This window comes from Pseudophryne corroboree, chromosome 6 (genome assembly GCF_028390025.1).
Source record: "Pseudophryne corroboree isolate aPseCor3 chromosome 6, aPseCor3.hap2, whole genome shotgun sequence".
Lineage (NCBI taxonomy): Eukaryota > Metazoa > Chordata > Amphibia > Anura > Myobatrachidae > Pseudophryne > Pseudophryne corroboree.
The window spans coordinates 840956888-840980769 of NC_086449.1; the positions used below are offsets into that span (position 1 = coordinate 840956888).

General features: G+C 52.1%; 1 protein-coding gene across 1 annotated transcript in view; it reads right to left on the reverse strand.

Moving 5' to 3' along the window:
* The window catches only part of PIK3C2G (phosphatidylinositol-4-phosphate 3-kinase catalytic subunit type 2 gamma), a 326465-nt gene that overhangs the window by 217419 nt on the left and 85164 nt on the right, over nucleotides 1–23882 (reverse strand). The window lies entirely within an intron of this gene.

Here is a 23882-nt window from a genome sequence, read left to right on the forward strand (position 1 = left end):
CCAAATACCGCGATACCACTGCTCGTGACCTACCGGAGACGTAAAGCTGCCACATAAAAGAAAGCATCAGCCGATGCCTACTCTTACCTTGATGCTGACGCCCTTGGACAAACTCCTCCCATTCACTCCAAGCTTGTTCTTAAGCCTTGAGCTTGGCTGGCGCTACTGACCGCAACGCTAGACCCTCCAGTCCGGCCCGATCACCTGCCAAACCTAACCGGGACAATGAAAACCTTGCTCGTTGGCCTCAGGTGCCAACAACCAACACCTCTCCCACTGTCCTCGCGACAAAGCGTCGACAATCCCATTCTCCAAACCGGGCACATGTTGCGCGCGGAACCACAGGTTCCTACGCAAGCATGTCAAAAGCAATTGCCCTAGCACCCGCATAACCACCAACGACTTTGCCCTCTGGTTATTAATCGCATGCACCACGCCCAGATAATCGCATCTAAACAAAATGCTGCGATTAGCCAGCCGATCGCCCCAGACCTCCAACGCCACCATAATGGGAAAAACTCCAGAAGCAAAAGGTCCTTCGTGAAACCCCCGCGATGCCATTCTGCCGGCCACGAGGCCGCGCACCAAGATCCCTCCAGATGGCAACCGAATCCAGAGGCGCCCGCTGCGTCGGTGAACAGCTGCAACCTAGTGCTGTCCGCCATTGGGGCCTGCCATATACACACCCCGTTGAAGTCCTCGAGGAACGAGGCCCATATTGCCAAATCCCTCTTAATCTCTGAGGACAAACGCACGAAATGGTGCGTTCTGGCAAACCCCGCAGTCGCCCTTCACAGCTTCCGGCAGTACACACCTAAAAGCGAACTCAAATGAGCCGGAAGGCGCCTGGAGCCTTCTTAGGAACCACCCCCACTGGAGAGATGACCAAGTCATCCCCCGAAGGAACACGCCGCGTTGTTAAACGTGAAACATTTTCCTTTTGTGGTGGCACGCCCCCCTGCGCGGACTGCCGACCTACCTGACTTGGCCAATCCGCCGTCCGCGCCGAACCACTGGGAGGACGACCCTGCGTGGTGCCCGTCCGCCCCCGGCTTCCGGGGCTCCTCCGCCTGTAGCGAAGCCCGGGTGACCTTGAGCCCAACCTCAACGTCCTTGAACCCGAAGTCCATGACCTGCAAACCTTCCTGTTGTTCCCTGAATTCCTGATCGTACCTGCGCCACTCCGATCCCGAAGACGTGCGCTGCATGTCATGTACGAGATGCAGGTACCTAATTATATTCGTGTGCTCTGCCGGCCTGTCCTCCAGGTAAGATGCCGCGAAGACCCAGAACCCGGCCAGGCAATTATCGAAGGTACGGAATGCCTCAGCCCCGATGCCCTTCTTTGCGCCGCCACCTTATACTCTTTCTTCGCGACCTTCGTCAATACGAACACGTCCACGAAGTCCCCCCTCCAAATCTTCTTGCGGCAGCTATCTCGCAGCCCCCGCAGTACAGCAGTATAGACGAATCGCACGACACCGGGCAAATTGCGAGCTTCTTGGCCCTACGCGCTTCCTCGCTAAGCCGCTTGCGCCTGTTCCGCTGCCCTCTTGGCGAATTTATGCCCGCTTCTTTGCCCTAGTTGTGCTACTGACTTCGGACGCCTGTGACGACATTGAAGATGAGGAAGAGGAAGAACTACGCGAACTAGAGCTCGTGGAGGAACCCGAATACCGACTGCACCACCTTACCTGATGCCGCCGACTGCCCCGACATGGAATCTTCCGGCGCGTCCAAATCGTTGCCTTCCTCCTCGAAATCTGCCATCGCCTCATCCCCGAGCTCCCTTGAAAAAGAGGAAGAAGCGGAGGACCCCTCCAGCACTCGCGGCACATGCCGCGGCCTCAGTGCTGGGGGCGTTGCGGCCGTGAGCTCCCCCGCGTCCTGCCCTGGACCCTGTTGTAATTCTGCGGCGACCGTCCCGAGCTCACGGCAGGCGCGTGCCACCCGCTGCGCCGCCATAGCCCGCAGCCCGCCGGAACGAACAGCCGTTCTAGGGGAGGCAGCTGCGGCTAGCGGCCCTAACACCTTCACCGCTGTGGCCAGGGCCGAGCCAGCGCTCCGGAGGGGTCGTGACTGCCCCAAAACGCGGTCCTGGGTCCTTCGCCGGGGCCCGCGTGCGACCACGCACTCGCCGCCCGACATGCGTGTGCCGGGCATCTGACGCACGCTGCCCTTGCGGGAAAGCGGAGGCACCGCTGTCGACGCCCGCACTGCCCTCGCCTCCGAATTTGTCCCCTCTTCCCGTGTATCGGAACTATCCGATGCCGCAGAGGGGGGGGGGGGGGGGGACCGCCGCGAGCTCCTGCGGTGCGTGCAGCAGCCCCGCGGCCACTAACCCATTCCCTGTCCCCCCTCCTCCCCCGCAGGCCGCTAGATTCCGGCCCTGGGGGAGTGATCTGAAAAGACCGGGAACCCCGCGGCGCAGCAGAGCGCGCGCGCACTGCTCCGCTTTCAGTGGACACGGGCTCGCGCACCCGGTGACCTCTTGCTGCCGCACCCCTTCTCCTTGGTATCGCACTGCCCTGCCAGTGATCATAATTGCCCTGTCTCCCCTCGGCTCCCGCCGGACTCAGGCTGCCTGGGAGATAGCAGGGGAGACAGCAGGGCCGGCGGCGCTGCTGCGCACACACGTGCGCGGCTAGCGGCGCCAGAGGCGAGCGTGGGCATGCGCGCACCTCGGGCGCGCGCCCCACTGCTCTCTGTCACCACAAGGCCTCTTGTCTGGGCTCCTGCATTAAGAGCTCCATTAGCTTAACCTGGTTGATCACTGCCTCTCCCCCTCCACACCGTGTTCCGGCTGCGGGGGAGAGGGCTGAGGAGACAAGGAGGAAAGCGGCGCCGCTGCGCGCACACGTGCGCGAGCGGCGCCGCGCGTGGGCGCGCGCGCGTCCCACCGCTTCCGGTCCGTGCTCTCTCAGCCGAAGCGTTTGGGGATGACGCCGTGCGAGGCCCTGCGACAGGCCTCGCTCGGCTGGCCACCGTCCCCCGCCCAGTGCCCTCCCCCCGCCTGGAACCACTAGCCGGCCCCGGCAAGGGGGAAGAGCTGGGCATCGAACTCAGTCTCCGGTCCCTGGATGAGCGCCTGGCGCGGCGCGCTCCCGCGGGCACCCGGCACTGGGGCTTCCCCGGCCATGCCCGGAGGCAAGGGCTGCTGCCCGCCCACCTCCGGGCGGCCTGACTCCCTCTCTGATCCTCCTCGTCGGCCGCTCCCGCCAGTCACATCCGGCCCGGCTTCCGCCAGATCCCTCGAGGAGGCCCTAGGAGACGGGACGCCGTCCCCAGGGCCAGCCAGCTCGCCCCCGGAACCAGCCCCCACCGCCCGATGAGCGGTAACGGGCTGGGGTCCCGGCGGACCGTCGTGGGCGAGTGGCAGCCAGAGCACTGATGTGTGACCTAAATGCAGGGAGCTGACAAACACTGAAATGTATAAATCCGAAAAAGAAAATGGGGGGATTCTGCAAAGCAGCACTCACCCCAAAGCAAATCACCAAGAGACTTAAGATGGCCTCTCCTTCCCTATATATAGCAAACCCTCCCCCTAAAGAAGGCTGTACTTTCCTCACAGCTAGGTCCACCCCTCCCCAGATGTTTAACTCTTTCCTCTCCTATGCAGTCAATACTCTCTCCTTATTTGCTTAGGCGCTGCCGAAATAAAATCCTGCAGTCACTTGAATCAAGACTGAAGGTTACTGGACCTCCCGGCATATATACACATGGGATGGCAATCTGGTTGTAGTAGAGGGGAGGAAATAGGTTTGTTGGGCACAGTCCCCCTCCTCGCCCTATGTCACGGCTTGTTGTGTACACTACGCTGTCTTGCTGCTGTTCCTCCATCCGCTGGAGCATACAACGGGTGGAATTCCGCCTCTTGCTTCAGGTGGTGGCGGGGTAAATGGAACTGTATTTGCAGCGTGTTGGGTTTGTGTGACTGGCGGTCATGACGCCGGCTTTTACTGTAGTTGGGCGGCGGGGTGGCTAGCACAATGAAGCCTCTTGCGGACTTGCTGCGCTCACCACAGATTCTATTCATACTCTATGGGTGTCGTGGACACCCACGACTGGGAGTAGTACCTATTGGTCTGCATGCTGACTGGCGGGCTGTTGAGCGTTTACATCCCTTTGCAGCTGCTGTAATCTCCAGCATGCTGCTGCTGAATTGCAAAAAATAGGATTTTATATACCTACCGGTAAATCCTTTTCTCACAGTCCGTAGAGGATGCTGGGGTCCATATTAGTACCATGGGGTACAGACGGGTCCTTTGGGAGCCACTGGCACTTTAAGAAATCAACAGTGTGAGCTGGCTCCTCCCTCTATGCCCCTCCTACCAAACTCAGTCTAGAAACTGTGTCTGAGGAGACAGACAGACTTCGAGAGAAGGATTAAACTGAACTGTGGTGATATTCGAACCAGCTCACACATACAAGAGGAAAGCCAAGTTAACCCAACTTGATTAGAAACAGCGATGGCTGAACCAATAACAATGCTTAACCAAGTAACAGTGCAGAAACGAAGCACCGGGCGGGCGCCCAGTATCCTCTACGGACTACGAGAAAAGGATTTACCAGTAGGCAATTAAAATCCTATTTTCTCTTACGTCCTAGAGGATACTGGGGTCCACATTAGTACCATGGGGATGAACCAAAGCTCCCAAACCGGGTGGGACAGTGCTGAGGTTCCTGCAGAACTGATTGACCAAACTGAAGGTCCTCAGAGGCCAAATTATCGAACTTGTAGAACTTAGCAAACGTGTTCGAACCTGACCAAGTAGCTGCTCGGCAGAGCTGTAAAGCCGAGACACCCCGGGCAGCCACCCAGGAAGAATCCACCGACCTAGTAGAGTGGACCTGAACTTTCGGAACCGACAATCCTGCCAATGAATAAGCCTGCTGGATAGTAAGCCTGATCCAGCAAGCAGTAGATTGCTTTGAAGCAGGACACCCAATTTTCTTGGGATCATAGAGAACAAACAGCAAGTCAGATTTTCTGTGACGAGCCGTCCTCATCACGTAGATCCTCAAAGCCCTTACCACATCCAGGGATTTAGAGGTAGCAGAGGTGTCAGTAACCACTGGAACCACAATAGGTTGGTTGATATGAAATGCAGACACCACCTTAGGAAGAAATTGCTGACGAGTTCTGAGTTCAGCTCTATCTTCATGAAAAATCAAATAGGAGCTTTTGTGAGACAATGCCCCTAGTTCGGAAACACGTCTTGCGGAAGCCAAGGCCAACAGTGTAACAGTCTTCCACGTAAAAACTTAATGTCAACCTCCTGCAAAGGTTCAAACCAGTCCGATTGCAGAAAACGCAATACCACGTTAAAGGTCCCAAGGTGCCGTGGGAGGCACAAAGGGCGGTTTGATGTAACATAGTAACAGTATCTAAGGTTGAAAAAAGACAATTTGTCCATCGAGTTCAACCTATTTGTGGTCTCCTATGCACGATTATTTGGTATAAAATTTTGACTGATGCTGATGTCTACTGTTACGTTTTATCCCTCTTTTTTATAGTAACTATAGTGCGTGACTATGAACCATAACCCTGGATATCCTTATCCATTATGAATTTATCTAATCCATTCTTAAAGGTGTTGACTGAGTCCACCATTACAACTCCCTCAGGCAGGGAATTCCAAACACGTATCATCCTAACCGTGAAAAAGCCTTTACGCCGTATTGTGCGGAATCTCCTCTCCTCTAACCTGAGCGAGTGTCCACGAGTTATCTGTGTTGATCCAACCAAAAACAGGTCTTGCGCAAGATCTGTGTATTGTCCCCTTATATATTTGTAGATGTTGATCATGTCCCCTCTTAGTCTCCTCTTTTCCAATGTAAACATGCCTAGCTTTGCAAGCCTTTCCTCGTATTCCAGCGTCTCCATGCCCTTAATTGGTGTAGGAAGAACTTCTGAACCTCAGGAAGGGAAGCCAATTTTTTTGGGAAGAAAATGGACAAGGCCGAAATCTGGACTTTCAAGGAGCCCAAACGTAGGCCCACATCCACACCTGACTGTAGAAAAAGGAGAAAACGTCCCAGTTGAAATTCCACTACAGGAAATTTCCTGTTTTCACACCACGAGACATTTTTTTTCTAAATACGGTGGTAATGTTTAGACGTTACCCCTTTCCTAGCTTGGCTCTGGGTCGGAATAACCGTGTTCGGAATGCCCTTCCGGGCTAAAATCTGACGCTCAACTTCCATGCCGTCAAACGTAGCCGCAGTAAGTCTTGATAGACGAACGGCCCCTGCTGCAGAAGCTCCTCTCACAGAGGTAGAGGCCACGGGTCCTCCAGGAGCAACCCCAGTAGATCCGCGTACCAGGTCCTTCTTGGCCAATCTGGAGCAATGAGAATTGCATGAACCTTTTCCCTTTTTATTCTTTTGAGAATTCTTGGGATCAGTAGCAGAGGTGGGAACACGTAAACCATCTGGAAAAGCCATGGAGTCACCAGAGCGTCCACCGCAACAGCTTATGGGTCCCTCAACCTGGAACAATAGCGATTTAGCTTCTTGTTGAGATGAGAGGCCATCAGGTCTATCTGCGGAATTCTCCACCGACGTGTTAAGGACTCGAATACCTGTGGGTGAAGGACCCACTCTCCTTGGTGGAGGTCGTGCCTGCTGAGGAAGTCCGCTTCCCAGTTGTCTACTTCTGGAATGAAGATTGCCAACAACGCCACCGCGTGTCTTTCTGCCCAGAGGAGAATTTTTGTTACCTCTGACATCGCAGCTCTGCTCTTCGTTCCTCCCTGTCGGTTTATGTACGTTACAGCCGTCACATTATCCGACTGAACCTGAATGGCTAGATCTTGAAGAAGATGTGATGCCTGAAGAAGGGCGTTGTATATGGCCCTTAGTTCCAGAATGTTGATCGGAAGAATGGCCTCCTGACTTGACCATTTTCCTTGGAACTGTTCCCCCTGGGTGACTGCTCCCCAACCTCTGAGGCTTGTGTCGGTAGTTAGCAGAATCCAATTTTGAATACCGAACCTCTGGCCTTCGGTCAGGTGAGCTGACTGAAGCCACCACAGAAGGGAGATTCTGGCTTTTGGCGACAGACGTATCCTCTGGTGCATTTGAAGATGCAATCCGGACCACTTGTCCAATAGATCCAGCTGGAAGGGCCTTGCGTGAAACCTTCTGTACTGCAGTGCCTCGTAAGAGGCCACCATCTTTCCTAGGAGGCGAATGCAAAGATGTACCAATATCCAGGATGGTTTTAGGACGTCCCGCACCATGGACTGGATCACCAATGCCTTTTCCATTGGAAGGAACACCTTCTGTGCCTCTGTATCCAGAATTATCCCCAAAAAGGGAGCCTCCGAGTTGGTTCCAGGTGAGATTTCAGCAGGTTCAGAATCCACCCGTGATCCTGGAGTAAACGAGTCGACAGGGCAATGCTGTGCAACAGCTTCTCTCTGGATGGCGCCTTGATCAGCAGGTCGTCCAGGTATGGTATTATGTTCACTCCCTGCATGCGGAGGAGAAACATAATTTCTGCCATTACCTTGGTGAACACCCTCGGTGCCGTGGAGAGGCCAAATGGCAGGGCCTGGAACTGGTAGTGACAGTCCTGTAACGCAAACCTTAGATAAGCATTGTGAGGCGGCCAAATTGGAACATGAAGGTACGCATCCTTGACGTCCAGAGACACCAGGAACTCCCCTTCCTCCAGACCTGAGATCACCGCTCTCAGAGACTCCATCTTGAATTTGAACACCCGTAAGTACGGGTTCAGTGACTTGAGATTTAAAATGGGCCTTACCGAACCGTCTGGTTTCGGTACAACAAATAGGTTGAAATAATAACTCTTGTTGTGTAGGTGAAGAGGAACTGGAACAATGACTTGAGTCTGTACCAGTTTTTGAATCGCTGCCTGTAAGGTCAAACTTGCTTCTGGAGAAGCTTCCAAGCCTGATTTGAAGAATCTGGGAGGTGGGAGTTCCTGAAATTCCAGTCGGTATCCCTGGGCTATAAGATCTTTTACCCAGGGATCCTGGCATGAAGCTGCCCATATGTTACTGAAATAAATCAACCGGGCTCCCACCTGCCTGTCTTCCAGGCAGTGTGCGCCACCGTCATGCTGAGGGTTTGGAGGAAGCAGACCTGGAGGCCTGATCCTGAGAACCTGCAGCTGTGGGGTTTTCTGGATCTACCTCTATTCCCTTTGAAGGTGGTAGCAGAACCCTTGGATTTGCCTTTAAACTTCGCTGTACGAAAGGACTGCAGAGTTGGGGCCGAGTAGGTTTTTCTAGCTTGTGTTTCTGCGGAAGGAAGGAACGTAGACTTACCCGCCGTAGCTTTGGATATCCACGTATCCAGTTCATCACCAAACAGAGCCTCACCCGTGAACGGCAGGCCTTCCACACTCCGTCTGGAATCCGCATCCGCCGTCCACTGGCGCAGCCACAAGCCCCTGCGTGCAGATACTGCCATGGCAGTGGTGCTTGCATTGAGTAGACCAATTTCCTTAATGGCTTCAACATAAAGTTAGCAGAATCTTGGATATGCTGTAGTAGTAAATCATCATCATCCCTTGGTAAGGAATCTAAATCATCAATTAGAATAGCTGACCATTTGGTAATAGCCTTAGTGAACCATGTACAAGCAATAGTGGGTCTCTGAGCCACCCCAGCCGAAGTGTACAAAGATTTGAGAGTGGTCTCAATGTTGCGGTCAGCAGTGTCTTTCAAAGACGTCGCCCCAGGAACCGGATACAGACGCATCCACTATCGGCGGGTTTTCCCACTTCTTCCTATCCTGTGCAGGAAAAGGAAAGGAAGAAATCAATCTCTTAGGGATTTGAAACTTCTTATCAGGATTTACCCATGTTTCTTCAAAGAGGACATTTAATTCCTTTGAAGCAGGGAAAGTAGCAGAGGATTTTTTCTTTGTATTAAAGTAAGATTCCTCCTTATCCTCCTCAGACTTGTCAGGGATGTGTAACACGGTTCTGACAGCCTCAATGAGGGCCTGAATTCCCTGTGACAGGACGGTATCACCCCCACTCGCATCTATCTCACCCTCCTCATGATCTGACGTATCAGGATCAGTGTTACCCTGCATGATTTGGGCAAGGGTACGTTTTAGTGGCCAAATGGCAGGTGTTTGGGGTGCAGGTATGGGAGCTGAATCTCTATGCATCAGGTCATCCATAGACTGCCTCAAGAATTGTGTTCCCTTTTCATTATTTGACAGCTTTGTGGAAATATTTGAAATCATCCCCTTAATGGAAGCTAACCACGGGGGTTCAGCCCCACTAGACTGGGAGTGCACACTATCCTGAGTACAGGGTAGTGAGTCCCCAGGAGATGAGAGACATTCAGCTGTGCAAGAAACAGAGTCCCTGGACATGGTAAGGGACACACAAACACACACACACCACAATGGGGAACACAGTATACGTAGGCCCAGTCTCACAGAGACACAGAGCGTGCAGCCAGCCACATAGCGTCCCTATCAGCAGTAGTAAAAACTAAGCTGGGGTGCGATATATATATATTATATAGTGTTGTGTAAAAACACCCAAACTGCTCCCCCCCTCACTAAGACCCCCTGGTACTACAGTGGAGCGTAGGCTCTTGTCAGAGGTGCTGCGCGCCTTCAGCAGTGCTGTGTCACCCAGAGCTGTAGAGGAAATGGCGCCGGAGAGCCGCTGGAGGCGCACTGCTTCCCGCACTTCAGAGATTATACTGGCTCTGAGGAATCGTTTTACAGCGCTGACTAGATGCCTGGACACTGTTAGCGCTGTGTATGAGCCAGTGTGGGTAACATAGGAGATTCAGGACGCTCCTCACAGCGGGACCGCGCCGCAGCATGTGTCCATCTGAATCACCCCCGGAGCGCAGCTTGCTGAGAGCTGCGCTCCTACCCCAGTGCTGCCATTCCCGCTGGTGCCCCGCTAACCAGGACGCCGGCGCTGTACTCACCGCGCTTCTGGCTCTGTTAGGGGGTAGCGATGTGCTGCAGGAGGGTACGCTGGTGTGGCTTGCGAATGGCTCCCTCAGGAGCTCAGTGTCCTGTCAGCAGAGAAACAGGACCATTAACTCTTTAGGAAGTTGGGCCGTTCTCCCCCCTAAGTCCCACGAAGCAGACAGGCTGGTGCCCAAACAGCCCTGACTGAAAATAAGAAATAGAAAAATAAATGTAGAAAACTCTTTAGGAGCTCTCCTAGCTGTGACCGGCTCCTCCGGGCACATTTTCTAAACTGAGTCTGGTAGGAGGGGCATAGAGGGAGGAGCCAGCCCACACTACTGATTTCTTAAAGTGCCCATTGCTCCTAGTGGACCCGTCTATACTCCACGGTACTAATGTGGACCCCAGCATCCTCTAGGACGTAAGAGAAATATCCAGCAACTTTTTGGGCCACAGACAGCATCTCCTGCACACCCCTGTCATATACAAAATAAGAAACTCTGGCCCTCATTCCGAGTCGTTCGCTCGTTCTTTTTTTTCGCATCGCAGTGAAAATCAGCTTAGAGCGCATGCGCAATGTTCGCACTGCGACTGCGCTAAGTAATTCTGCTATGAAGAAAGGATTTTTACTCACGGCTTTTTGTTCGCACCGGCGAACGTAGTGTGATTGACAGGAAATGGGTGTTACTGGGCAGAAACACGGCGTTTTATGGGCGTGTGGCTGAAAACGCTACCGTTTCCGGAAAAAACGCAGGAGTGGCCGGAGAAACGGGGGAGTGTCTGGGCGAACGCTGGGAGTGTTTGTGACGTCAAACCAGGAACGACAAGCACTGAACTGATCGCACAGGCAGAGTAAGTCTGGAGCTACTCTAAAACTGCTAAGTTTTTTTTGTTCGCAATATTGCGTAAACTTCGTTCGCACTTTTAAGATGCTAAGATACACTCCCAGTAGGCGTAGACTAAGCGTGTGTAACTCTGCTAAATTCGCCTTGCGACCGATCAACTCGGAATGAGGGCCTCTGTACCACCAAGTGTATGGTGTCTGCAAACGATGGGACGTGTTCACATTCACCAGCTGTAATGCTCTCACAATGTTACATGTACATCGGAGATGACATCTCCTCAGGAGAGTCTTAGCGGGGTCAGCCATCTTGCTGTGTCAGCCCTGACTTTCTCAGGTGGACGGCTGTGTGCCTATTAGTGAGGCCGCTGACACAGAGGAGTCTGCCTGTCGATGAGCTGGTGTCTTATACTGCGGAAGTCGATACACCCACCCAGTCACAGTCATGTAATCTCGCACATCTGTAGATCAGCGGACAATGGGTACAACCGCATTTCTAGGCCAAGAATTTGATGTTTTTTTTTTAACCTCCCGGAACAGGAAAAGAATTGCTTCTCTGGTAGATGGAACAGAGATGGAATGTGGCAGACCTCGGCTAACGGTCTAAAAACCAGATGCATTAATGGCGGATACTGGCCACAGATCTAACAGCAGCATATGCGCGATGACTTCAGTGATCCGCTGTACAACTTAATGGCAGATTTCACACTTGCTTCCTCTGTTTCACAGTCAATTGTTGTTTATAACTACTAGTAATCTACTTGGTCCCCTTCTGGGATGAAGATCCACCCCCAGCAGCAGCAGAACTAGTGCTCAAGGATTCTTCTGAGGAATCCTGGACAGGGGAGGAGACCGTTATCCTTATCACACTGGACGCAGGACTAGCTCCGATCATCAATGAGGAGATAGATGATACACACTTGCCGATGCCAGCGGGGAGAGACAGCGGGGGGGGGGGGGGGGGGAACGACGGCGTTCTGCATCTGCAGCATGGCTGTTGTTAATGAGGACCAGTGCTTAAAGTGGTCCTGGAGAGGTGGTGGAACTCACCACCCCCAACCCAGCTCTCCAGCTGTAAAGGTATTGCGCACGCGGCACAAAAAAGGGGCGTGGTCTCAAACAAGAAAGGGGCATGGTCACCCAATAGTATCCCCAATTCAAATTACGGCGCACAGTAGCACAATCTTATGTTATGACACACATTAGTGCCCCTTATACACAAAGCCCACAGTAGTAACACCCCTTATACACATAATGCCCACAGCAGTAGCAACCCTTATACACATAATGCCCACAGCAGTAGCAACCCTTATACACATAATGCCCCCAGCAGTAGCAACCCTTATACACATAATGCCCCCAGCAGTAGCAACCCTTATACACATAATGCCCTCAGTAGTAGTGCCCCATATGCAATCAGGATTGGACTGGCCCACATGGATACAGGGGAAACCACCGGTGGGCCCTACTGCCTGGGATCCACCCCCTCCTCTAGGGATCAGGTTTCAGACTGTGCCGTTACTGATCTAGTACATTATCTTGCTGCACTACAGTATTTACTGTATATATTTATCTAGGGGACCAACACTTGCAAAATGGTTAGGCATCTAGAGACTGGCCACACCCCTAAACATGGGCCCCTACCACTGCATTCCCCCGGTGGGCCCTACATGCCCCAGTCCGACACCGTATGCAATGCCCACTGTAGTGGTAGTGCCCACAGTTGTAGTGCCCCTTTTGTAGAGCCCATAGTACATATGGCCCCCAGTGGTAATGCCCCGTGCAGTATTGCCCTCAGTAATTATGCCACCTGTAGTTATGCCCCCTGTAGAGATGCCCCCTATAGTGATGCCCCCTGTAGAGATGCCCCCAGTAGAACTGCTCCCTGTAGAGATGCCCCCAGTACAGATACCCCCTGTAGAGCTGCCCCCTGTAGTTAGGACTCCAGTAGAGATGCCCCCTGTAGAGATGCCCCCTAGTACCCCCAGTACAGATTCCCCCTAGTAGAGATGCCCCCAGTACAGATGGCCCCAAGTAGAGCTGCCCCCAGTACAGATGCCCCCTAGTAGAGATGCCCCCTGTAGAGCTGCCCCCAGTACAAATGCCCCCTGTAGTTATGACTCCAGTATAGATGCCCCCTGTAGAGATGCCCCCTAGTAGTGCTACCCCCAGTACAGATGCCCCCAGTACAGATGCCCCCTAGTAGAGATGCCCCCAGTACAGATGCCCCCTAGTAGAGATGCCCCCAGTACAGATGCCCCCTAGTAGTGCTACCCCCAGTACAGATGCCCCCTAGTAGAGATGCCCCCAGTACAGATGCCCCCTAGTAGAGATGCCCCCAGTACAGATGCCCCCTAGTAGAGATGCCCCCAGTACAGATGACATCTCTCCCACAGCGCCGCACACAGCCGGAAGCAGGAGTTCAGGAGTGAGCTCCAGCTGCTGTTGGAGGGAAGGAGACAGCGCCCGCTGGTAACACAACCACAGCGGGCGCCCGGCATCCCCATGCGGCTCCAGGCTCACATTCTTGGTTAGGTGAGCCGGAGGAGGCGGAACTGTGTTCCATCTCCAATTGGAACTGACGGAACGCAGTTCCGCCCCGTTACTGCTCACTTTAACCTCTGAGGAGGACCTCCCTCATCTGTACATGTTCAGACAAGGGAGGGGGTCATTAACCACGCGCGGGAGCCTGCATCGTTAACGATAATGAGTGTACACAGAAAGCCCTTTCTGAGCGATATTGTTCAAAATATCGCCTGGTGTGTATGGGGCTTTAGCGGTGGAGATTGCATGTGCTGGGAATTAGCGGTGGAGATTGCATGTGCTGGGAGTTAGCGGTGGAGATTGCATGTCTTAGCGGTGGAGATTGCATGTGCTGGGATTTAGCGGTGGAGATTGCATGTGCTGGGATTTAACGGTGGAGATTGCATGTGCTGGGAGTTAACGGTGGAGATTGCATGTGCTGGGATTTAGCGGTGGAGATTGCATGTGCTGGGAATTAGCGGTGGAGATTGCATGTGCTGGGAATTAGCGGTGGAGATTGCATCTGCTGGGATTTAGCGGTGGAGATTGCATGTGCTGGGATTTAGCGGTGGAGATTGCATGTGCTGGGAGTTAGCATGTGCTGGGATTTAGCGGTGGAGATTGCATGTGCTGGGAGTTAGCGGTGGAGATTGCATGTCTTAGCGGTGGAGATTGCATGTGCTGGGATTTAGCGGTGGAGATTGCATGTGCCGGGAGTTAGCGGTGGAGATTGCATGTGCTGGGATTTAGCGGTGGAGATTGCATGTGCTGGGAGTTAGCGGTGGAGATTGCATGTGCTGGGATTTAGCGGTGGAGATTGCATGTGCTGGGAGTTAGCGGTGGAGATTGCATGTGCTGGGATTTAGCGGTGGAGATTGCATGTGCTGGGAGTTAGCGGTGGAGATTGCATGTGCTGGGATTTAGCGGTGGAGATTGCATGTGCTGGGAATTAGCGGAGAGCTGGGAGCTACAGAAGCTGATGCTGGAAAGCTTGGTATTATTTTCATGGATTTTCAGATTTTCCCAAATACTTTGTATGAGCTCACTGCAAACGACGTAACAGGGAGGAGGTTCCTAGATGGTTATTGCCCCTACCTTTACTTACTGTGGCTTCACAAGTTGTACAGATGGCTTAACAATTGTTGTCAGGATTTTGGATAAAAATAATTTCAGATGAGAATTTTTGGGTTTTATGTCCAGGCATGACAATGGCCTTCTTTTAAACATGGGCAAGAGCTGCTGTCACTGGTGCCCGACTTAAACAAACAACATCCTCATCAGTGTCAGATGCACAAATAGCCCATGCATCCTGTTGCACTTCCACAGTAGCATCCTCAATTCCTATGTCACCATCTTTACTTGTACTGCTCAGCCCCATATTTGCAAATGGTGGAAGTAGGCTTCTCTAGGAGTAGTGTCAGAAATTTAAGACTCACACATAGCTAATGTGGACACACCTAGACTCAGGGATTTGTGAACACAGTTTGTTCTTCAGCCTTATTGTACTTCTTTTCTGGGAGACCTGATTTGTCTGTTTTAAAGGTGATACCTCTACTAGAGCGAATAGGTGCTGCATCTTCATATGAGGCAACAGAAGAAGATGCCTGAATGTGTTTGGCCCTGGCTTCCACAATAGGCATTCATTCTAGAGCAGTGGTATCCAACCTTAATTGGGGTGTGAGCTACTTTCGGAAAATAAAACCTCCGAAGGAGCTACCCCTTCCCCCCAACGCGTATGCATTCCTGCGAAAGTGGGTGTGGTCTCACAAAAATGGGTGTGGCCTCACAACTACAAGTAATGCCCCCCCCCCCCCCGCCTAGTGCCAGATACACAAATAATGCTCCTCAGCAGTGCTAAATACACAAATAATGCCCCTCAGCAGTGCCAGATATTCAAATAATGCCTCCCAGCAGTGCCAGATACACAAATAATGCCCCACGGCAGTGCCAAATACAATGCCCCCAACAGTGCCAGATACAATTCTCCCCGCAGTGCCATTTAAAATGCCCCCCCCGCAGTGCCATTTAAAATGCCCCCCCGCAGCGCCAGATAAAATGCCCCCCCCCACCCCCACCCCGCAGTGTCCGATACAGTGCCCCACACAGTGCTAACCCTTGCTGGCTTCTTCTACTGCCGCCGGTGCTGCTCCTCCTGTATGAGGGACGGAAGGGGAGGAGAGCGCAGCGTGCACCTCTCCTGTGAAGTCCAGAGAGCGGCTGCGGCGAGAGTGACAGAGTCTCCGGCGGCGGCTGGTATTTAAAATATGGTGCTTGTAAGTGAGCTAATCAAAACTCGCGGTCTGGCAGCCAATCAGGTGCCGCCACTGCCAGTCCACGAGCCCTGATTGGCTGATGGCTGGCACCATATTAAAAATGAAGGGAGGAGGAGTGCAAGTGACTGCCCAAAATACTACGGCGAGCTACCGGCAGCTCGCGAGCTACGGGTTGGAGATCACTGTTCTAGAGCATTAAACAGCAGTAGCACTAGCAGGACCACCACTCACAAATAAAGACTGTGGCCTGAGCATTTCTTTGCCACTGTGTGTGCTGTATGGCTTGTTGGTAATGTTATGTATCTCGCCAGTAAACGTTCCCTTTAGAGGTGATGTTTTCTTTAACATTGTGAAATATTTAGATTTCAGGTGCCCTTTATTAAAATTTCTGCCCCCTGAACCACCTTTAGCAGATGTTGTAGTACTATTATGACTGGCAGCAGGCACAGCACTAGTACTGGCTTGCTGCTCCTGCTCTTCTATTGACTGATCCATATTGTCTCACAGTGCTATTACAGGTTGAGTATCCCTTATCCAAAATGCTTGGGACCAGAGGTATTTTGGATATTGGATTTTTCCGTATTTTGGAATAATTGCATACCATAATGAGATATCATGGTGATGGGACCTAAATCTAAGCACAGAATACATCTATGTTTTATATACACCTTATACACACAGCCTGAAGGTCGTTTTAGACAATATTTTTTTATAACTTTGTGCATTAAACAAAGTGTGTCTACATTCACACAATTCATTTAGGTTTCATATACACCTTATACACAAAGCCTGAAGGTCATTTAATACAATATTTTTAATAACTTGGTGTATTAAACAAAGTTTGTGTACATTGAGTCATCAAAAAACAAAGGTTTCACTATCTCACTCTCACTCAAAAAAGCCTGTATTTCGGAATATTCCGTATTTCAGAATATTTGGATATGGGACACTCAACCTGTAGTAAGTAACAGTGGCACCTACAGGATGTTATTTATGAACAGTGCCTGAACCTGTCCTGAACACGCGTGTTCACTGCAGTCACGGGACGTTATTTCTTTTTTTAAGTACAGTGCCGGAACTACAACACATTTTTTTTTGTTGCTTTTTGTGGTTTTTTCATAATGATGATTTTCCCAACACTGACATAGTTACAGCGCTGCAGCCCAGAGCCCTTCACTGACGACACCGAGTCTGAGGGCGACACAGTAATATCCCACTGCCCTTACTCACGGTCACAGTAGCTCTCACCACACTGCAGCCCGCCCCACTCCCCCTCTCTCTTTCTGACGTTCTGTGTGAAATGGCGGCCAAACCACGATGGAGGGACTTTAAAGAATCCAAAACACGCGACATACGACGCTGAGAGGATGACATTTTACCTCATTTTCGGATCCGGGCTTGTCAGGAAATAGATGATGTTACCAGGTTGTTACGGTCTGTATTATGGTCTGTATTATGTTCTCCATAGCGTTAGGTCCCCTAGCTTCTGTGCAGGTGGTGCTCTTCACATCTGGTTTTGGGGCAATTTCTCAGATGGTTTCTCTGAATAAGCAGCTGCCCTGATGCTTACCGCTAATAGTAACACTGCTGGGTTCTGTCTCCGCACTGAGGACTCTATTCAACAACTATGTCCATGTGGCCCCAAATATTTTGGGACATGGGCACAATATATTTTTTCTCCACTGTGTTCCCGATATTCAGAACTGATTGGACAAGATGCCTCTGTCGATGCAGCTTTCGGCGGATATAAAGATTTTCCTTCATACTACGCCATTCTGAGATGGCGTTATATATGTAAAGTTTTTATGCATTTTTTAACATGTACCTGGAAACTGAATATTGCAGCGATGTTGTGCGAGACGGGATTGCATTATCTTCTTCGGTAACGCTTTGCTCGATGCTGCATAATCTACCTGCTGAACGGGGCGCTGATGGAGGTGGAGGGATGGTCACGGACAAAGAGAGCTGATGCCTCCAGAGAGAAGCTCTGAAATCTTTTTGTTTTCAAAGCTTGATAAATAGCACGCCCATTGTACGGGGACTGTGGTGTGCTCCGATTGTTATGGCGGTAAACTCTGGAACGCTGTGTACCCGGACAATATGGCGGCCGGCATATTATATACGTGTACACATCACAATGATGTAGTGAAAGATCACGTGTTCCATCCTTCATTACCTTGCGCAGCACCACATGCGATATCGTCCGGTCGGCCGTGTGGCACGCCTCCAGTGTATACAGTAACGGGAAATCTCCTGCGTTATTGGCTAGATCAGCGCCGCGTCCTGCAGAGAGATTACAGCTGCCGATGTTACACATTATAATAATCATGTGATAAAAGGATAAATGTCGGTAACCGGACACCAGAAAGTACTCAGCCAACCATCACCGTGTGGGGTCTCTCCTGACCTCCCACACAATGACATTGAAGGGGAGAGGTGTCAAACCTTCCAAAAAGACAAGTGGAGAAGTCGCCCATAGCAACCAGTAAGCTTTTACCTATTAGACTGACTGGTTGCTGTAGGCGACGTCTCCACCTGTCCTCCATAGAAGGTTGCTATAGGTGACGTCTCCCCCTGTTCTCTATAGAAGGTTTGCTATATCTTCCATTGCAGGCGGCCAGGCTGGACATCTCTCTGCAGCAGACTGTCACTGGTTGCTATGGGTAACGTCTCCCCCTGTTCTCTATAGAAGGTTTGCTATATCTCCCATTGCAGGCGGCCAGGCTGGACATCTCTCTGCAGCAGACTGTCACTGGTTGCTATGGGTAACGTCTCCACCTGTCCTCCATAGAAGGATTGCTATATCTCCCGTTGCAGGCGGCCAGGCTGGACATCTCTCTGCAGCAGACTGTCACTGGTTGCTATGGGTAACGTCTCCACCTGTCCTCCATAGAAGGATTGCTATATCTCCCGTTGCAGGCGGCCAGGCTGGACATCTCTCTGCAGCAGACTGTCACTGGTTGCTATGGGTAACGTCTCCACCTGTCCTCCATAGAAGGATTGCTATATCTCCCGTTGCAGGCGGCCAGGCTGGACATCTCTCTGCAGCAGACTGTCACTGGTTGCTATGGGTAACGTCTCCACCTGTCCTCCATAGAAGGTTTGCTATAGCTCCCGTTGCAGGCGGCCAGGCTGGACATCTCTCTGCACCAGAGTGTCAGCTCCCAGGGTACGCGGCGGCGCTGTCACCGCCATATAACACGCTCTCTGTTCGCTTTGTTTCAGTGAGAATACCCATCCGGAAATCACAGATAATTAGCCATCAGCATTTCAGCTGCCAAAATAAACTAAGTCTGATCTCTCACAATCCCAGAGAAGCTTTAAATAAGCAAAAGTCTCTGAGCGGGTAGCGCGCTGAACTTACAGTGACCTGCTGGTATTGCTGGGTGTGGTGACAGACGCCCTCAGGGCGATACCTCAGCACATTCTGCATATAATAACATGCTCACTGTCTGAAAAATGTATGAAGACTCGGCTACAGATGAAGGGGCAATAATAACTTGTTAGTGAGCGGCTATACCGCGTCACACATCTCCGCCACCTTCACACAACTTTATCAGTTTATTAGAGTTTCCCTCAGTGACAGATTTGGTCACTGCAATTTATGTCCATTGCGCAGAGCACTGCTAATCTGTGACGTATCCAAGATGCGGAGTCTGGAATTATGGCAGATACTGCACTGATTGGTGAATTACAGTGGAAGGTAAATAAAAGGTGTACCATACGTTTAGAGGGGATTCTGTTGACTCAAGAAATAACATACAGATAATAGCTGGCGGTTCAGAGCCAGAGAGGGTAGTCGTCCAAAAAACATTGTCAGTATCCGGAGCCTTACCTCCAGCGGGGGCTCCCGGGGGTTGCCGTGCCAGAGATTGGCGCGGCTGTGACGACAGAGAACTGCTGGCAGCAGGTCCTCCTGGACGGAGGTGTGGCTTCCAGGGTCCGGAGAGCCGAGCGCTGCAGCGGGAGTCGCTGCAGCAGGGTCCTCTAGTGTGACACAGCCTCAGTGTGTCAGAGGCCGGAGCTGGGCTAAAGCTGTGTACTACAGCTGAGTATGTCTCCTGTGCTGGGGGCAGCCATGTTGGAGACCAGAGAATTGCCAATGAAGTTCCAACTCTGTGTCCAGCCAATCCTGTGTGATTTCCCCTTACAAAAGGGGGCTGGCCCAGGGGGAGAGTGCCAGTGCTTCAAGTTACTTTCCTGTGAAAGGTTCTCCAGCTCTGTGCTCCCAGGTTGCTTCTGGTGTCCTGGTCTTGGTTGCTCTCATCCATCGGTACCCTACCACTGCTGCAGTCCTGTTGTCTAAGCCCGTCGCTACTCGTGGAAGCACTCACGGGTCCCCAGGTCGTAGAGGTGCTTCAGGTACTAACGGTGGTTCCCGCAGACGTCTCTCCACCTCAAGCCACAGTATCCACTTCTTCAATGTCAAAGCTCTTCAGCCTCGTCTTTCTATTACCAGCCACAGTATCCACTTCTTCAAAGTCAGTTCTTCAGCCTCGTCTTTCAATCACCAGCTACAACATCCACTTCTTCAAAGTCAAAGTTCTTCAGCCTTGTCTTTCTATCGTAAACCACAGTCCTTTAGTTCTTCTTCATTACCGGAGTGTTTCAGCTTCATTCTTCAAGTTGTATAACCATAGACTCTAGTTCTTCAATTCAGTTTCTTTCAGTTCCTTAAGTATTTATGTATAACCTGTGATTCATTAAAACTACAGTTATCTTCTTACGGAGTCCTCCTAGTTCCTTACACCCTCCTGCCAACGCTACCACATAATTGGTCCTTCACCCCATGTGGAGGAATTACATTCAGCCACCTCGTTTATTCACCTCACTGGCAGCCGTCCCTTCAGCCAAAACTCGGTTGTCAGAACCCCAGCTTACGCCGAGCGTGACGGTGACAGTCATGGGTCAGAAGCTATGGAGGGGCTGGGTTTGAAAAGGACGTCGGTCAGGACGCCGGCAGTCAGAATACCGACCGCTGCATCCAGACAGTGAGAATACCGATGGGGGAAGGTAAACATACTTACCTTCCTCCCATGGCTCCCTAACCCTCTGTGGTGGCGACTGAACCTAACCCTCCCTCCCCCGCAGCCTAACCCTCTGTGGTGGCGCCTGAACCTAACCCCCCCTTCATGCAGCCTATACCCAACCATTCCCCCCCACAGCCTAACTCTCTGTGGTGGCGCCTTAACCTACCCCGCCCTTCCCGCAGGCTAAACCTAACCCCCCCTTCCCACAGCCTAACCTTAACCCTCTGTGGTGGCGCCTGAACATAAATCCCCCCCTTCCCGCAGGCTAAACCTAACCCTCCCGCCCCCTGCAGCCTAACCCTAAGTGGTGGCGCCTGAACCTAACCCCCCCTTCCCGCAGGCTAAACTTAACCCTACCTCCCCCGCAGCCTAACCCTAACCCTCTGTGGTGGCGCCTGAACCTAACCCCCCCTTCATGCAGCCTATACCCAACCATTCCCCCCCACAGCCTAACCCTCTGTGGTGGCGCCTTAACCTAACCCCGCCTTCCCGCAGCCTAACCTTAACCCTCTGTGGTGGCGCCTGAACATAAATCCCCCCCTTCCCGCAGGCTAAACCTAACCCTCCCGCCCCCCGCAGCCTAACCCTAACCCTCTGTGGTGGCGCCTGAACCTAATCCCCCCTTCCCGCAGGCTAAACTTAACCCTCCCGCCCCCGCAGCCTAACCCTAACCCTCTGTGGTGGCACCTGAACCTAACCCCCCGTTCCCTTCCCGCAGCCTATACCCAAACCCACCCCTCCTCCACGCAGCCTAACCCTAACCATCTGTGGGGGTGCCTAAACCTAACCCCCCCTTCCCGCAGGCTAAACCTAACCCTCCCTCCCCTGCAGCCTAACCCTAACCCTCTGTGGTGGCGACTGAACATAACCATCCCTCCCCAGCAGCCTAAACCTAATCTCCCCGCAGCCTAACCCTAACCCTCCCCCACGGCTTACCTATCCGGTGGTCAAGCAGATGATCATTCGGAAAAGGGGCGGTCGGGATTCCAGCGCCAGTGTTGTGCACCTTGTCAGGATGCTGGCACACTATTACACTAATAGTAACGGTACAGAGCACACACCTGAGCCGGCTGGTGACATCACACTAATAGTAACGGTACAGAGCACAAACCTGAGCCGGCTGGTGACATCACACTAATAGTAACGGTACAGAGCACAAACCTGAGCCGGCTGGTGACATCACACTAATAGTAACGGTACAGAGCACACACCTGAGCCGGCTGGTGACATCACACTAATAGTAACGGTACAGAGCACACACCTTAGCCGGCTGGTGACATCACACTAATAGTAACAGTACAGAGAACACACCTGAGCCGGCTGGTGACATCACACTAATAGTAACGGTACAGAGCACACACCTGAGCCGGCTGGTGACATCACAACTAATAGTAACGGTACAGAGCACACAGCTGAGCCGGCTGGTGACATCACACTAATAGTAATGGTACAGAGCACACACCTGAGCCGGCTGGTGACATCACACTAATAGTAACGGTACAGAGCACACACCTGAGCCGGCTGGTGACATCACAACTAATAGTAACGGTACAGAGCACACAGCTGAGCCGGCTGGTGACATCACACTAATAGTAATGGTACAGAGCACACACCTGAGCCGGCTGGTGACATCACACTAATAGTAACGGTACAGAGCACACACCTGAGCCGGCTAGTGACATCACAGTAATAGGTAATGGTACAGAGCACACACCTGAGCCGGCTGGTGACATCACAGTAATAGGTAATGGTACAGAGCACACACCTGAGCCGGCTGGTGACATCACACTAACCGTAACGGTACAAAGCTCAAACCTGAGCCGGCTGGTGACATCACACTAATAGTAACGGTACAGAGCACACACCTGAGCCGGCTGGTGACATCACACTAATAGTAACGGTACAGAGCACAAACCTGAGCCGGCTGGTGACATCACACTAATAGTAACGGTACAGAGCACACACCTGAGCCGGCTGGTGACATCACACTAATAGTAACGGTACAGAGCACACACCTGAGCCGGCTGGTGACATCACAACTAATAGTAATGGTACAGAGCACACACCTGAGCCGGCTGGTGACATCACAGTAATAGGTAATGGAACAGAGCACACACCTGAGCCGGCTGGTGACATCACACTAATAGTAACGGTACAGAGCACACAGCTGAGCCGGCTGGTGACATCACACTAATAGTAACGGTACAGAGCACACAGCTGAGCCGGCTGGTGACATCACACTAATAGTAACGGTACAGAGCACACAGCTGAGCCGGCTGGTGACATCACACTAATAGTAACGGTACAGAGCACACAGCTGAGCCGGCTGGTGACATTACACTAATAGTAACGGTACAGAGCACACAGCTGAGCCGACTGGTGACATCACACTACTAGTAACGGTACAGAGCACACACCTGAGCCGGCTGGTGACATCACACTAACAGTAACGGTACAAAGCACAAACCTGAGCCGGCTGGTGACATCACACTAATAGTTACGGTACAGAGCACACACCTGAGCCGGCTGGTGACATCACACTAATAGTAACGGTACAGAGCACAAACCTGAGCCGGCTGGTGACATCACACTAATAGTAACGGTACAGAGCACACACCTGAGCCGGCTGGTGACATCACACTAATAGTAACGGTACAGAGCACACACCTGAGCCGGCTGGTGACATCACACTAATAGTAACAGTACAGAGAACACACCTGAGCCGGCTGGTGACATCACACTAATAGTAACGGTACAGAGCACACACCTGAGCCGGCTGGTGACATCACAGTAACAGGTAATGGTAGAGAGCACACACCTGAGCCGGCTGGTGACATCACAGTAATAGGTAATGGCAGAGAGCACACACCTGAGCCGGCTGGTGACATCACAGTAACAGGTAATGGTAGAGAGCACACACCTGAGCCGGCTGGTGACATCACAGTAACAGGTAATGGTAGAGAGCACACACCTGAGCCGGCTGGTGACATCACAGTAATAGGTAATGCTACAGAGCACACACCTGAGCCGGCTGGTGACATCACAGTAACAGGTAATGGTAGAGAACACACACCTGAGCCGGCTGGTGACATCACAGTAACAGGTAATGGTAGAGAGCACACACCTGAGCCGGCTGGTGACATCACAGTAACAGGTAATGGTACAGAGCACACACCTGAGCCGGCTGGTGACATCACAGTAACAGGTAATGGTACAGAGCAAACACCTGAGCCGGCTGGTGACATCACAGTAACAGGTAATGGTAGAGAGCACACACCTGAGCCGGCTGGTGAC